The sequence below is a fragment of the Melitaea cinxia genome, chromosome 5, assembly GCF_905220565.1.
Source record: "Melitaea cinxia chromosome 5, ilMelCinx1.1, whole genome shotgun sequence".
NCBI classification, from domain to species: domain Eukaryota; kingdom Metazoa; phylum Arthropoda; class Insecta; order Lepidoptera; family Nymphalidae; genus Melitaea; species Melitaea cinxia.
Window position 1 is genome coordinate 4,891,248 of NC_059398.1, and position 15,189 is coordinate 4,906,436.

At 39.9% G+C, this 15,189-nt stretch overlaps 1 long non-coding RNA gene across 1 annotated transcript; it reads right to left on the reverse strand.

The window, feature by feature from the left end:
* Positions 1 to 13,576: 13,576 nt before the first annotated feature.
* On the reverse strand, positions 13,577 to 14,322 carry LOC123653981. Its single transcript, XR_006743169.1, has 2 exons — positions 14,011 to 14,322; positions 13,577 to 13,797 (listed from the first exon to the last, which is right to left on the reverse strand). It is a non-coding gene; the product is annotated as an uncharacterized LOC123653981 (long non-coding RNA).
* Between the last annotated feature and the right edge of the window lie 867 nt (positions 14,323 to 15,189).

Genomic DNA, 15,189 nt, shown 5'->3' on the forward strand with positions numbered 1-15,189 from the left:
ACCTGTTAACCACTGAGACATCTCTGAATATATGCCTTTTATCCGCTATGATGAAATCTATCTCGTTCCTCGTCACAGTATCGGGGCTTTGCCATGTCCACCTCCTTTGGGGCTTCTTCTCAAAAAATGAGTTCATCAAGAAGAGCCCCTCCGATTCGAGGAAGTTGACAAGCGTCTGCCCCCTGTGATTCCTGTGCCCCAATCCGTGTGGTCCGATGCTCGATCCGTCGCGGCCTTGTACTCCCACTTTAGCGTTGAAGTCTCCCATAACAACGCTGTAGAAGGTCGAAGTAGTGCCATGTATGGCCCTTGTGATATCTTCATACAAGGCTTCGACTTCATCGTCAGAGTGTGCCGAGGTCGGCGCATATACCTGTATCACTTTCAGGGAGTACCTGTCGGTGAGCTTAAGTACAAGGTACGCTACCCGGGTCGACACACTACTGACTTCCACAACGTTGTTAGTGAGAGTCTTGTGAACCAGAAAACCGACGCCACCTTGGGAAAGCCCATCACCTTCACGGAAGTAGAACAAGTGCCCGGAGTCCAGGATCATCGTGTCCTCTCCCTCTCTTCGGACTTCAGACAACCCCAGTATGCTCCACTTAATGTGACTAAGTTCTACCTCAAGTTCGGTGAGGTGATGGTCCAACCGTAGCGTGCGTCCATTATACGTAGCCAGGAATATTTTTCTATGGCAGCCTCCCGTACCCCGGTGATTCTTAGCACCCTCTACCCCACCGTTACCACGGCCGCTGCCGTAGCCGGGAATAGTGGGGCTGCCGGGAACTGAGGGCCTTATTTTTAGGTTCGAACTCATGGGGGTTTTTGCCCATAGTCACCACGCTGGGCAGGCGGGTTGGTGACCGCAGGGCTGACTTTGTCGCACCGAAGACGCTGCTGCCCGTCCTCGGTCTGTGCATTTAAAAAGCCAGCAGTTGGATGGCTATCCCGCCATCGGTCGGCCTTTTAAGTTCCAAGGTGGTAGTGGAACTGTGCTATCCCTTAGTCGCCTCTTACGACACCCACGGGAAGAGATGGGGTGGCTAAATTCTTTAGTGCCGAAACCACACAGCACAATTGATAATTATTTTACTAAAATAATTTATTGCACGATAATTAATGCGAGACTTCCTTAATTAAATATTGCTCGATGCTAAACTATTTCAACAAGTGTAGGATTAGTTGTGAATATGGCCGTTGTAGATGGATCTATTTTTCATCTGCGGTTTCAAAGTCATCTAGCCACCTCTTCACCGTCACAAATATAAATCGTGGCTTGCGCCTGCGCAACATGTCAAAGCTTTACAGCACACACACTTGAATTATGAACTCCTATATACATATTTTCCTTAAAAATGATAATTTTTTGTCTGTCCTAAACCTAAATTAAGAAATGTATTAAGTATTGGTAATTTACATAGTAAATAGTACGTATTCAAATTATTATGGCTATGAGAAGATTAAATTTATTGAAAGAAAAATAAAGTGTTTTACATAAATTATTATTTCCAAGAGTTGATACTACATTTCTTACGTTTCTATGTTTCTTCTCGTAAATACTTGACACCATTTTTTTGTTGACCCAGAGGAAATACCATAAGGATATATTTTAACTACGGTACGGGGAAGCCAAGTGTTATGCCCGACACGCACCGACCAAAATACCTTGGGTGTTCTTTCTACACTCCTGGGCAGAATCGCGGTGACGGAATTGCACTTCCGCAATCCCGCAAGGGTTATCCTAATAGGGCCCGCCGTGATTAGCAATACTCCTAAGAGGCTCCCTTGAACACCAATATCACCCCCTTCCTCGGATCCTCTGATTTCACAGTACAACACCGTGACTTCTCGGCACCGCAATGTACTTGGCACCATCACGTATATGCGTAACTGGGCGACCAGAGCGAAATTCATCTCTAACATTAAAAAGACAATGGGCGGAATCGTCCCCATCCATCCACAAAAGTGAAATGTAGCTCAATTAATAGATCTTGGCAAGATGACATTTTTTTACTATGGCGACGTTGGCCAAATGCATGGGGTTCTCAGGGTATCTTATGTTGAAAGAAATATCTCATTGATAAGTAATAATAATAATAATAATTTAATTAGCCGTGTGGTTCCCGGCAGAGTAGAATAGGACCACCCCTTTCTACGCCTAGGGTGTCGTAAAAGGCGACTAAGGGCAACAAAAGCTGCATAACACCCGCGCAGCCTCCTCGGAGAGCGTGAATGCTTCTCCAAGTGAGTATATTAGCACTCAAAAAACTAAAATGATGGAGGATGATTTGGAAAGGCGCATAGGGCCGCTGCCTGGGGGACGCCAGGGCGCGTCTGGAGCTGGCGCTGGACGTGGCAGCATGCGGGCCGCCAGCCAACCCCGCCGACCGCCACCACCACCTGACCAGTCGGCTTATCCACCATCTCCACCAGTTGGCTTGGCGACGACAGAGTCCCAAGGGACTCAGCATTCGTTGCCCGCCGCTGGTGGAGTACGTCGCATAAGATGGACACCGAAGATGAATGAGAATGTCATGCGTGTGTACTATAGGGCTGTAGGACGGGAGACCGGGCGGACTGGCTACCGGGCAGTAATGCACCGCGAGTTCCTACTGCTTGAGCCTATGTTAACTGTCACAGAACAAAACCTGGCAGATCGAGCTCGGTACATCCAACGAAAGGGCATATTTGACGCCGCCGAGCTCGAATGATTTCGACGTGAGGCTGCTCCTGAAGTCGAACACGTGTCCAAGGTGCGCAATGAAGTGTCAATGCAACAAGAAGGCGTTCGTAGCGAAGCGCCTGTGGAGGCGATCACTGAGGGAGCAGTCGCCCAAAAAGTAGAACAGATGAGAGGGATCTTGCAAGAGGCGATTTCTGAGACTAGAGGCGCTGGAAATGAGACCGCGACTCTCTCACCTCCCCCTGAATACCGCGACGCGGCGTGCCGTTGAGGCAGCCAATAGGCTGTTGCCCCCCTATTTGGAAGGCAGCTTCGGCTTGGAGGATACGGGTTTTATTCTCTTCGGTGCCGCTCTTGCGGTTCACCGCCTTGTCGGAGCCAAGACCCAGGAGCCTGGACGCGCTACTCATAAGAGTAGCGACGTACCAGCCTAGAAGAAGAGAATATGCTGCATCACTACTGGCTAAAAGGGCTCTTGGTCTGCCATGCGACCTTGGCTCGACAATACCAAGAGGCAATAGATCGGAAGACACTCCCGAACCTTTTCACTACCGGGATCACTCACTTAGCTCCAAAGTCCACCAACACCGCGGATCCTACCAACTACCGCCCTATAACGTGTCTGACCTCCATCTACAAGACACTGACGTCCGTTCTGAGCTGTAAGATCTCACGACATTTTGGTGAGTTTAATATTTTGTCTAAAGCTCAGAACGGATGTCGTGGAGGCGGTCGCGATACAAAGGAGCTCCTTCTCATTGACTCTGTGGCGGGCCAGCTTGTCAGACGCAACCGTCGGAACTTTTCGGCCGCCTGGATCGACTACAAAAAGGTTTTCGACTCGGTACCTCATTCATGGCTCCTGAGGGTCCTCGCTGCTGTACAAGATTGACCAGGCAGTTCGAGACTTCCTCGGAGTATGTATGGGGCAATGGAGCACGATCCTATGTCTCCAGGGCGAGCGACTGACGGGCGCGGATGACCCAATCAGGATACGGAGGGGTATTTTCCAGGGTGATTGCCTGAGTCCACTATGGTTCTGCTTGTCCTTGAACCCTCTAAGCACCTTGCTGGAGCGTTCGGGGACAGGCTTTCAGTTTCGGAGAGGAGGTACTAAAGTCTCTCACCTTCTCTACATGGACGACCTCAAATTGCTGGCACCTAACGCTGCACTCCTGCACGAACTGCAGAAAACCACTACGGAGTTCAGCAGTTCCATCAGGATGCAGCTTGGAGTGGATAAGTGTGCGGTCGTGCATGTAGACAGGGGTCAGGTGACTCAATCGTCGCAGCTTAGTCTCGAATTAACATCATTCAAGACCCTTTCCGAAGCTGAATCTTACCGGTATCTGGGTATGTCAAAATGCATAGGGGTGAAGGAAGTGGACATGAAACAGGCAGTTTGCGAAATCTTTTTGGACGGCTAACAAAAGTTCTTCGGAGCTATTTGTCTGGAGCCAACAAGGTCCGAGCCTATAACGCCTGGGTCATGCCCACTCTCTTGTACACCTTTGGCATACTCAGATGGACTCAGACCAAACTTGACGCCCTGAACAGAAGAGTCCGCACAAATATGACGCACCATCGCGTTCATCACCCGAAGTCGTCGGTCATGAGACTGTATATCCCGCGGAAGTGTGGTGGTCGAGGCATGTTAAGCGATAAGACCGTGCATAACCGCGAGGTGTGCAGCCTCAGGGCTACCTGGAAACGAGACGAGGCAGCGCTTTGCATGGTGACGTTATAGTGTGTGACAAAGGACTGACCCCCCGAGAGCGGTCGTACTGTGCACCTCTGACCGAGAGACTGTATGGATGGAGAAGGAGCTGCATGGACGGTTCTACAAGGTGCTTCACGCGCCTCACGTGGACAGTAAGGCCTCCGTGCAGTGGCTTCGATTCGGCGACCTCTTTGGGGAAACCGAAGGTTTTGTCTGTGCAATACAAGATCAGGTGGTCAAGACGAACAACTACCGAAAGCACGTCCTGAAGGATGGCACTCCCGACTTCTGTCGAGCCTGTCGTCATCCCGGTGAGTCACTCAGGCATGTGCTTTCGGGTTGTTCCGCGCTTGCTAATACTGAGTGCTTGCACAGACACAACCAAGTAGCCAAGATTCTCCACCAAGAGCTTGCCCTTATGTACGGTCTCCTGGAGCACAGGATGCCGTATTATCAGTACTCACCGGTGCCAGTTCTCGAACGCGACGGAGTCCAGCTCTACTGGGACCTGCCTATCGCCACAGACGGGACGATACTGTCGAACAAGCCTGCTATCGTGGCGATGGACAGGGCACGGTCGAGGGTGTTTTTAGTGGACATCACCATTCCGCATGACGAGAACCTTGTGAAAGCCGAAACTGAGAAAAAACGTAAATATTTGGATCTGGCGCACGAGATTGTCGACATGTGGGATGTGAGGTCTGCTGAAATCATTCCTATCGTAATATCTGCCAACGGTTTGATCCCGGTTAGCCTCGCTCACCATCTGAGGCAACTGGGGATCCTGGACGGTTCGCTCGCAGCCAGGATGCAAAAGGCGGTGTTACTTGATTCTGCTAGGATTGTCCGCTGGTTTCTCAGCCTTCAGCCCTAACCCTCGGCCGTTTGATCTCCCTGCCGGGGCGTAATCCTCCAACGCTTATATTTATGTAAGTATAAGTAAATTTACTATATTATTTACATAAGTAGTTATTATAATATATGTATCTATTATGTATTGGGCGGACGGAGTGACATTCAGTGGAATAATAATAATCTTTATTGCCATGAAAAACTATACAATGAACTTATTTCTAACGGCATCTGCACTAAGCACAGCTTGTATCGCAGATGCCAGGCATGCAATTACCAGAAGAATAGTTCTTTAGGCACAGCACGAGCCAATATAAACTATTTTATATACAATTACTAAACAAAATAAATTAAGATAAAATAATAAAACCACAATATTAAACGAAATAATAACTTATTCTCGTTGTGTCCGTGTATTTATAGGTGTGTGTATGTGTGTATACGTGTGCATGTGAGTGCGTGTGAGAGCGTGTACGTGTGAGTGCGTGTGTGTGGGTACAGAAGTTTTCCCCCTTTCTTATAGTCCCAAACTCCTATACAATAGAGGATAAGGGACTGACACAGTGCCCTGTACACATACGACATAATGTTATCGGGAGCTGAGTGTCTGAGGGACTTAAACACAAAGATAGTTTTGCGAATTCTCGATGCCATATCGGTTATGGTTGGAACCGGTGTCACACAATCTGAGTTCTTAGTGAAAAATAGACATGATGTGTTCTTGGAGGCACGATCACGTTTCGGTATTAGTAACTGCTGGACACGGGACGGGATTGTTTATATCATTGCGGCGGATGGATCCCGGTATAAAGCTGAATGCTTGTCGGATCTTTATTTATTTATTTATTTTATTTATTTATTTATTTATTTTTTTAGGACAACTTACAAAACATACACTAATACAGATTTTAAAAATAAATGTTTACAATAATTTACTGAGTGTTGTTTTATTTACAAGTTGCCACGGCGTGGTTAAGGACAGTTCCATCTAAGTGGTAATTATTTTATCTTAACGACATTCCGAAATCAGCGTTAGATATTAAGTCTCCGACACAAGCTAAAGCTACTGAATCGAAGGCTACTGACAGGGTAATAAAACCACGCACGAAGAGGGTTTTTAAAAAGTAGATGATACTGTTTGTTTTCATAATTGTTATCGGAAACTTTAATTTCCCTCTTTATACAACAATTTTTATTATTCTATGTTTTTTTTTGTGATTACCCTCTTTTATGTCATGTTATGTTGTGTCGTCGTCGGATGTCTATGTTAAGTCTCTTCCATACATAGGTGCATAGGTCATTTCCATAAATTAAAGTTCATTAATTGTCTATTTACGTTTGTTTATGTAATTATTAATATATTTTTTTTTCATTTTGTTGTTGTTTTTTTTTATGTTTGATTCTTAACTTTCTGTTTTACTTTTTTTTTTGCAGTTTTCAATGTTGTTTACTGTTTTTGAATAACAGACATCCGACTAATATGTGTGTAAAATAGCAATAATTTTTTTTTTATATTTTTTATTTAATAATTATTTTCTTATTGCTGGCGGGTAAAAGGATATGACATAAGTAATTTTTGATAACATAAAATTTATTAATTATTATTTATTTTCTTCTATTACTTATTCATCTGGCTAGTTTTAATTAGTTTTATTTTTTAATCTATTTTTAATATAATTTGTAATTATTATTATATATTATTAATATTATATTTTATAATTATATAACATGGCACTATACGACAGCTTAAATGACTGTTTTCAATTCATTTCATCCTCCGAAACTAACAGTGACAGTAGCTTTCACAGCATTCTCCCTTCTCTAACTGATTCTCTCGACTCACATTTTAATGACGTTGGGAATAATCTAAATATTATTCATATCAATGCTCAAAGTATTCCAGCACATTTTCCAGACTTGTTATATTCTTTTAAAAATAATCATTTGCACGCTATTCTTGTATCAGAGACATGGCTTAAACCTTGCTTACCCTCAATCTCCTACTCTCTCCCGGGGTACCACTTAATTCGGAACGATCGTACTAGGCGGCCAGGCGGTGGTGTCGCCATCTACCTCAGATCTCATATTCTTTCTCTATTATAAGCTTTTCTCTAAATCGTAATGACGGTGACCCAGAGCACCTTTTCGTTGAGGTTACCCTCTCTTGCACAAAATTCCTTTTAGGCGTGTACTATAGTCCTTCAAAAACCGTTGACTACTTTCAATCCTTTGAAAATTTGTTGGACAAATTTTCTCCTACATACAGCCATACTGTGATAATGGGTGACTTCAATACGTGCCTGCTGAAAAAAGATGCTCGAACATTGCGTTTGACTTCAGCTATTAATGGATCAAATTTAAATATTCTTCCTCTTACTGCAACACACTGCTTTCCAAATTGCGCTCCCTCCTTGCTAGATTTAATTATTGTTTCATCTATTGATCATGTTGTGAAACATAGTCAATGTCCTGCACTTGCTTTCTCCTATCATGATCTTCTTTTCCTCTCATATAAAATCAAACCCCCTAAGCCAAAAAAGAATATACTTCTGCATAATACTTCTAAGATAATACTTCTGCAGCGCAATTTGGTGGAATGAATCTGGAACACTTACGGGAAGATGCTGGTAAAATTGACTGGTTGGGAGCTGTGGATGGTAGGTCGGTTAATGAGCAAATCGATATCTTCAATTCCTTACTCACTCAGCTGTACGACGTTCATGCTCCAATTCGACGGATTCGCATTAAACATCTCCCTGCACCCTGGATTACTACAGAAATCAAAACATTACAAGTGAGTAAAAACTTAGCAAAAGCAAAATATATGTCAAATCCAACAGTTGAAAATAAATCCGTTACAAAATAATCCGGAATTGCTGCAACAAACTGTGTAGAGATACTCATCGACGGCATATTTTCACATCTGTAACAGAAGACTGCAACACCTCTAGAATTTGGAAATTTTTAAAAACACTTGGAGTCGGCAAAGTACACAATCAAAATGCATATTCAAATAATATTGACCTAAATTTACTAAATAATCACTTCTCCTCTTCAGATGCTATTGATAATGCAATCAAGTCCAATACCGTTTCTCTTCTTTCTGCCAATGTAATTTCCACATTTTCCCCATTTTCTTTTAGCCAATTAACTGAGGATGATGTTAAGAGGAATATTTTAGCCATAAAGTCTGATGCTGTTGGTTCTGATAGCATTAGCCGGAAAATGATTATCCCTGTTATTGATTATGTCACTCCTGTCTTAACACCCATTTTTAATAACTCAGTTGCGACTATGACTTTTCCTTCCCCATGGAAAGATGCCCAAATTTAACCCACTTCCAAAAAAAGAAATCACTCTTCATACAGTGATTACCGTCCTATTTCCATTGTCCCGTTCCTCTCTAAAGTTTTTGAACGAATTTTATACCATAAATTTGAGTGTTTCTTTTGTTCAAACAACCTTCTAAATCGTTTTCAATCCGGCTTCAGAGCGGGTCATAGTACGACTACTGCTTTGGTCAAGATTACTGATGACATCAGACAGGCTATGGACGGCCGGAAACTCACGGTTTTGACGTTACTATACTTTAGTAATGCTTTCAACACGGTAGACTTTGACATTCTGCTGGCGGTTCTTAATTCCCTTAACTTATCTTCATCGGTAATTGGCTGGATTTATAGCTATTTATACGGTCGCCGTCAGCGGGTTCGAATTCAGGACTCATATTCTGATTGGCTGACCGTCAATGCCGGTGTACCTCAAGGAGGCGTTCTATTGCCTCTGCTATTTTCAGCTTTTATTAATAATGTAACTTCCCGTATTTCTTCTCTCTACCACTTGTATGCAGACGATCTACAGATTTATGCGCATTCTAAGTAAGACGATATCCACCATACACTTAACTCAATTAACTCCGACTTAAGTGAAATTGTTAATTGGAGTAACTCATTTGGTCTAAAAATAAATCCTGTGAAAAGTCAAGCTATTATTATTGGCAGCCACCATTTGATTCGTCGTTTGGATCACTCTCTTTTGCCATTAGTTATATTTAACAACAATGTTATTCCTTATAGTTCAGAAGTAAAAAATCTAGGTATTATTTTTGACCAAAATTTGACCTGGAATTCACAGATTATGGTAATTAGTCGTAAAATGTTTACTGCTATTAGTTCCATTAGGTTACGAAATCTTTTGAAAATTACCACCAAGATTGCGTTGGCACAATCCATCCTTCTTCCTATTTTCGACTATGCCGACACCTGTTACCTCGACCTCAGGGAAGATCAATTAAATAAACTCGAGCGTATTCAAAACCTTTCTGAGTTTCGCAAAAAGCTCGGGTGGCTCCCAATTCGACTTCGCCGGAATACTCACATTATTTCACTTCTCTCCTGCGTACTGTTTAATCCAAAGACGCCTTCCTATTTAAAAGAGCGCTTTGAACTACTATCAAACTGTCACGACCCGTCTCTTCGATCGGATAAATAATCTTATTCTTAAAATTCCTTCTCATGTTTCTTCTTTTTACTAACTCTTTTGCGGTACAAGCTGTTCGGTTGTGGAATGCTTTACCCGTAAATATAAGGCGGGCACAATCACTAGACACTTTTAAAATTTACTTAAAGAAACACTATTTAAACTTATGAGTCACATTATAAGTTTATAAATTAATTTACTACAAATATATATTACTGACAATGATTTTAGCCAGTCCTTCCTCTCTTCTGTCGTATGTATATTCGTATTTTCATATTTTTTATATATTATGTTTATATATATTTGATATATATATGTATATATATATATATATATATATATATATATATATATATATATATAATGTGTGTGTGTGTGTATGAGTGTGTAATGTGTATATGTATGTATATTTACGTATTATATGTATATATTATGTATGTACACCTCCATGCCGTCTAATTCTTTTGTCATGTCCTTTTCATGCTTGAGGTTGTCTGGATAAGACCACCTTTTGTACATGTCTATATTTTCTTCTCAGGTGTAATTTTTTTTTCTCTGATAGTGTACAATAAAGAGTATTTGTATTGTATTGTATTGTTATGTGGTTTTTGTAGGATAGGTTTTCGTCTATTATGATACCCAAATATTTTATACTGGTTGTGCGGGCTATGGGATGACAATCACAGTATGAGGATATTAGGCTGCAGGTATGTAATTTTAAACATGCCGTTGCGGAAAGTTGTGAAATGCGCGTTTTGTGGAAGGCTATGTGCTTAGTTTTATTAATATTTAACGTCAGCAAGTTTCTTAAAAGCCAATCAGCAACACGTGACATTCCTTGTTCTGCTGCTTTGTAGGTTTCCTCCCATGTAGTACCTTGAAAGAATATTGCTGTATCATCGGCGTAACAAATGATGTCTTTTAATCCCGACACGCCTTCAATCATGTCGCTAATATACACAAGGAACAGAATAGATCCAAGAATGCTTCCCTGTGGCACGCCGAATCCAACTGGTAATTCACCGCTAAAATCCGCACCCACTCGCACTCGTTGATACCGCGTTGACAAGTAGCTGTTAAACCACTCCAATGCCAATCCTCTTATTCCCAGGCCCTCTAGTTTTTTAACTAGAATGGGTATCGAAATAGTGTCGAATGCCTTGGCCAGGTCAATAATCACGCCGAGACAGCACTTATTTTGGTCCAACGCAGTCGACACTATATTTGACACTAATGTTACTGCATCCTCTGTGGATCGCCCACGCCGAAAGCCGTATTGTCTATCCGGGATTATGTTATTACTTTCAAGGTAAGAAGTTAGTCTCCTGTAAACCAACCTCTCCAGCAATTTTGAAAAAACTGGGAGCAAAGAAATAGGTTGATAGTTACACGGGTTGCTTTTGTTACCATTTTTATGAATGGGTGTCACCAAAGCTGTTTTCCAGATTGTTGGAAAAGTACCGGATGATAGACTTAAATTGAATACATGCGTTAGAGGTTTAACTATGGAATTCTTAATATATTTTATGAGGATTGGTGGACACCCGTCGATTCCAGGAGAACTATGAGGTTTAAGATCACATATAAGACTTTTACTTCACCTTCATCAGTAGGAGTTAAGAAGAAATAATTAATAGAAGAATTAATTCCTTTAATTACCGCTGCAAGAAACTCCTGTGTGGCAGCCAGCCTAGTGAGTGATTTGTGCGCTAGGTCTTTTCCTTTCTGTAAGTAATTGCAAAATTACTACTCATTCATCTATTCATTCGTGCACAGCAGCGGGCGGCGCATGCACATAAAGATGGTTACATAATAATAACCATCACATTACATAATAATAATTTATATTTGTACGCTTTACAGGAAATATCAATCTCCTCCTTGATTGTGGGTATTTCCAAGTATCTGTGTATAATACATTTATAGATCAACAGTTTGTTTTCTAAGCTGAGTGAGGACTGTCTTCCAATTAGCCAGTACAGGTTTTGTAGCTTAAAGTTTGCCTGATCTCTTTTGGCCTTTAGTGGTCCTTCCAGGTAAGCCTCTTGGCAAGGTGCATCCCTAGGTATTTGACTGTAGTATTCTGAGGTAGGACAGTTCGATCAAGTGTCACTGGTGGACAGTCACCTCTTTTTAATGTAAAAGTAAGTGGGTAGATTTTTTGTAGAAGGAGGAGGAGGAGTGATATGAGCAAAACTTCTAAGTAAATAAGTTCTAACTAAGTAGCTTATTTAGGCCTTCACTATTTTTATTTGTCTACTATGAGCATTGTAAGATGTAAATCATTTATATCCATCATAATTAATATTACATATATATAACTAGGTACCCGTTTAAAATAAATAATAATAAGTAATATAACCATAATGTTAAAATAACTTACAAGAGTAAAATTAAAAATATACGTTAATTAATAGTTACAAATTGTTTTTTTTTTTTTTTAATATTCCCACTGATTTATCTAAAACAAATGATTTTAGTCAGATAGGGGGCACTTTAGGAACACCTTGGTACCAGTTCCATGTGTATTGGTTGAGGCCCATACATTTTTGCCCGTTTCCTGACTGAAAACGCTTAAATCAATTTTTTGCTACTCTTACTGACACTGCTTTAGGTCCGTCAATAATCGTCACAATTTTTTTTTCGCAGCTCGTGTCGCATTTTTCCCTTTTTAAAGTAAAATTTTAAAATTAAACTAATTTTTTCGTTGGATATACCAATTTTGGCAGACAGAAAAACAAATTAAAAGTGGCGGGAAACTATTTTTAACCGCCATCAAAAAAGGAGGAAGTTACTCAATTCGACCGTATATATATATATATATATATATATATATATATATATATATATATATATATTTTATCTATATATGTTCGGGGATAACTCCGTCATTTATGAACCGATTTTGAATTCTTTTTTTGTTGGAAAGGAGATATCCCTAGTTTGGTACCATGATAAGGAAACTAGGATCTGATGATGGAATCCCAGAGAAATCGAGGGAAACTCTCGAAAATCCGCATAACTTTTACTGGGTGTACCGATTTTGATGATTTTCAAATTAATCAAAAGCTGATTTATCATGTGGTCACATTTAAATTTCATCGAGATCTGATTACAGCTTTTGGAGTAATCTTTGATAATGCGTAAAGTAAGTAAAATTTACTTGACAATTTTTTCGTCTACCTACGTTGTATTACTTATCGATATAATTGAAGTCGGTTTTTCTTCGTTTGCCTGCAAAAACAATTATTTACTTTTTAATTTCATTTTGAAAATATCTCATTTTAATGGTATTAAAACCAGCTACAATCGAAAATATTTCATTGCAACTTTTTACTAGAAAATACGAAAAGACCTTTTCCCTAAATTTATTGTTTATTTTTTGTATTAATTTATTATTTATTATAAACTAACAATCTTTAGTTTCATTGAGATATAAAAATTATACGGACGAGGACGCCTATGAGAAGTCAGCCGGAAAATTCCAAAATAAATCAAATTTTTTATTAACCTGTTATATTTTTATGGGGCGGCAAATTTTACTGGGCCCCCCGGGGCGCTTAATACTAAAATACGTCACTTCTTCTCAAAATTCATTTTAAAGTTGGACATGACATATGAGAACATATTTTTACAATATTTTGCGTCTTTTTTTCATATAAGATGATCATTGTTTTATATTCTTTTTAGGGGTGAATTGTTTCTACACATTCACCACCTTAATTGAATGACCGTTGTCCAGCGTTGCCAAAATTTTTTAACGAAAAAAAACATATACAATATTTTAAGAAATACTAAAATAATAAATAATAATATATGTAAACAGGAATAAAATAATATTTTATTCGTACATTATAATCGTTTTACCAATAATCATATAACATAAAGTCACATAGACATGATAGGGTACATTTAAAAATATATGCCCGGAACGATCGCCATACGACAATTTTATTCTATTTATATTTACAATAAATAAATACACAATTACTTAAATAAAATTCTTAGTATCTCTCTCGTAAGTATTTCACAAATATCATCCAGTACAGGGTTCTCTGTTCTGAAAATACAGTAGGTAAGATTATTATAGATTGATAGAAATACGAGCGCTATCCGCGTAGGATTGGCCTCCAGCTGTTTATCGAATTTGAGTGATACTACAGAAATAAATGTAAAAATAAACTTTATATCAATATTAAATTTACAGAACAAGTCAATAAAACAATAGGAAATATATTGAATATAGCTTGCAATAAAAATCGACGTCAGTCACCTGCTAGATCAGAACATGGCTGCCCACGCATGACAAATGAAAATAAATTTGACCACGTCGCTGCCAGAGAAATTGAATACATTAAATTTTTCAGTGATACAGATGTATATTGAACAATATGTGGGTTACAAGAGAAGGCCGTCGGTGACAGGTTGCGCGCATGTAGGTGCTGTCTCCGCGCGATACCGATCAGCATACACTCTACTACTTGTCTATGTGTCATTTTGTAATTGTGATGGCTCCTGTTCTAACACTACATTAAGAGCTTTATCTATCATAATGACAAGTATATGAAACTGTAATATTTAATTATACACTGTTAACATTTGAATAATATGATATGACAACGGCTCTGGTGATGGTGTAATGATGCATGAACCTAAACGCCGACGGTTTGCGGGTTCGATTCCCATTTGGGATGGATATTTGTATTTGTACAATTATTTCTTTTCTGTTTGGATGTTTCTCCTTGTGGGTCTCCCCAACGTGTCTCGGAGAGCTCGTTAAGCTGTCCGTACCGGTTGTTATCGTAAATACCTGATAGTAATCGTTAATCATCACTACAATGTATAAAACAAAGTCGCTTTCTCTGTCCCTGCACATGTATGTACGCTTAAATCTTTAAAACTACGCAACGGATTTTGATGCGGTTCTATTTAATAGATAGATTGATTCAAGAAGAAGGTTTATATGTATAATAACATCCATTAAATAGTGGAGAAATACTGTTATTTTTGAGTTTTCTAATGTTATGTCGTAAATAATTATTATTTTTTTTCGCTTAAATTGCAAACGCAGGCTGAACCCTACGAGATTTATCAAAATAATGTACTAAGTATTGTACACATTGAAAAGGTCTACAGAAAACGTTTGCGGCGGTTCCGGCCGGCTTTTACTCTAAGTTAACGCGTGTGGGCCACGGGCAGTAATGAATAAATCAAAACTACTGGATCGATTATAATCATTTTTTCAGTGAATGGCATAGGCTATAATTATATTTTATACCCGTGCGAAGCCGGAGCGGGTCACTAGTATACTTATATATCTACTAATCTGCAGTGGAGCAGAATGATGGATTAAGCTCCAACCCTTTTCCAATATGGAGAAAGAGGCTTATGCCCAACAGTGGGGTGTTTCAAGCTGAATCGTGATGATATAATATTAGTAAATATACAATGT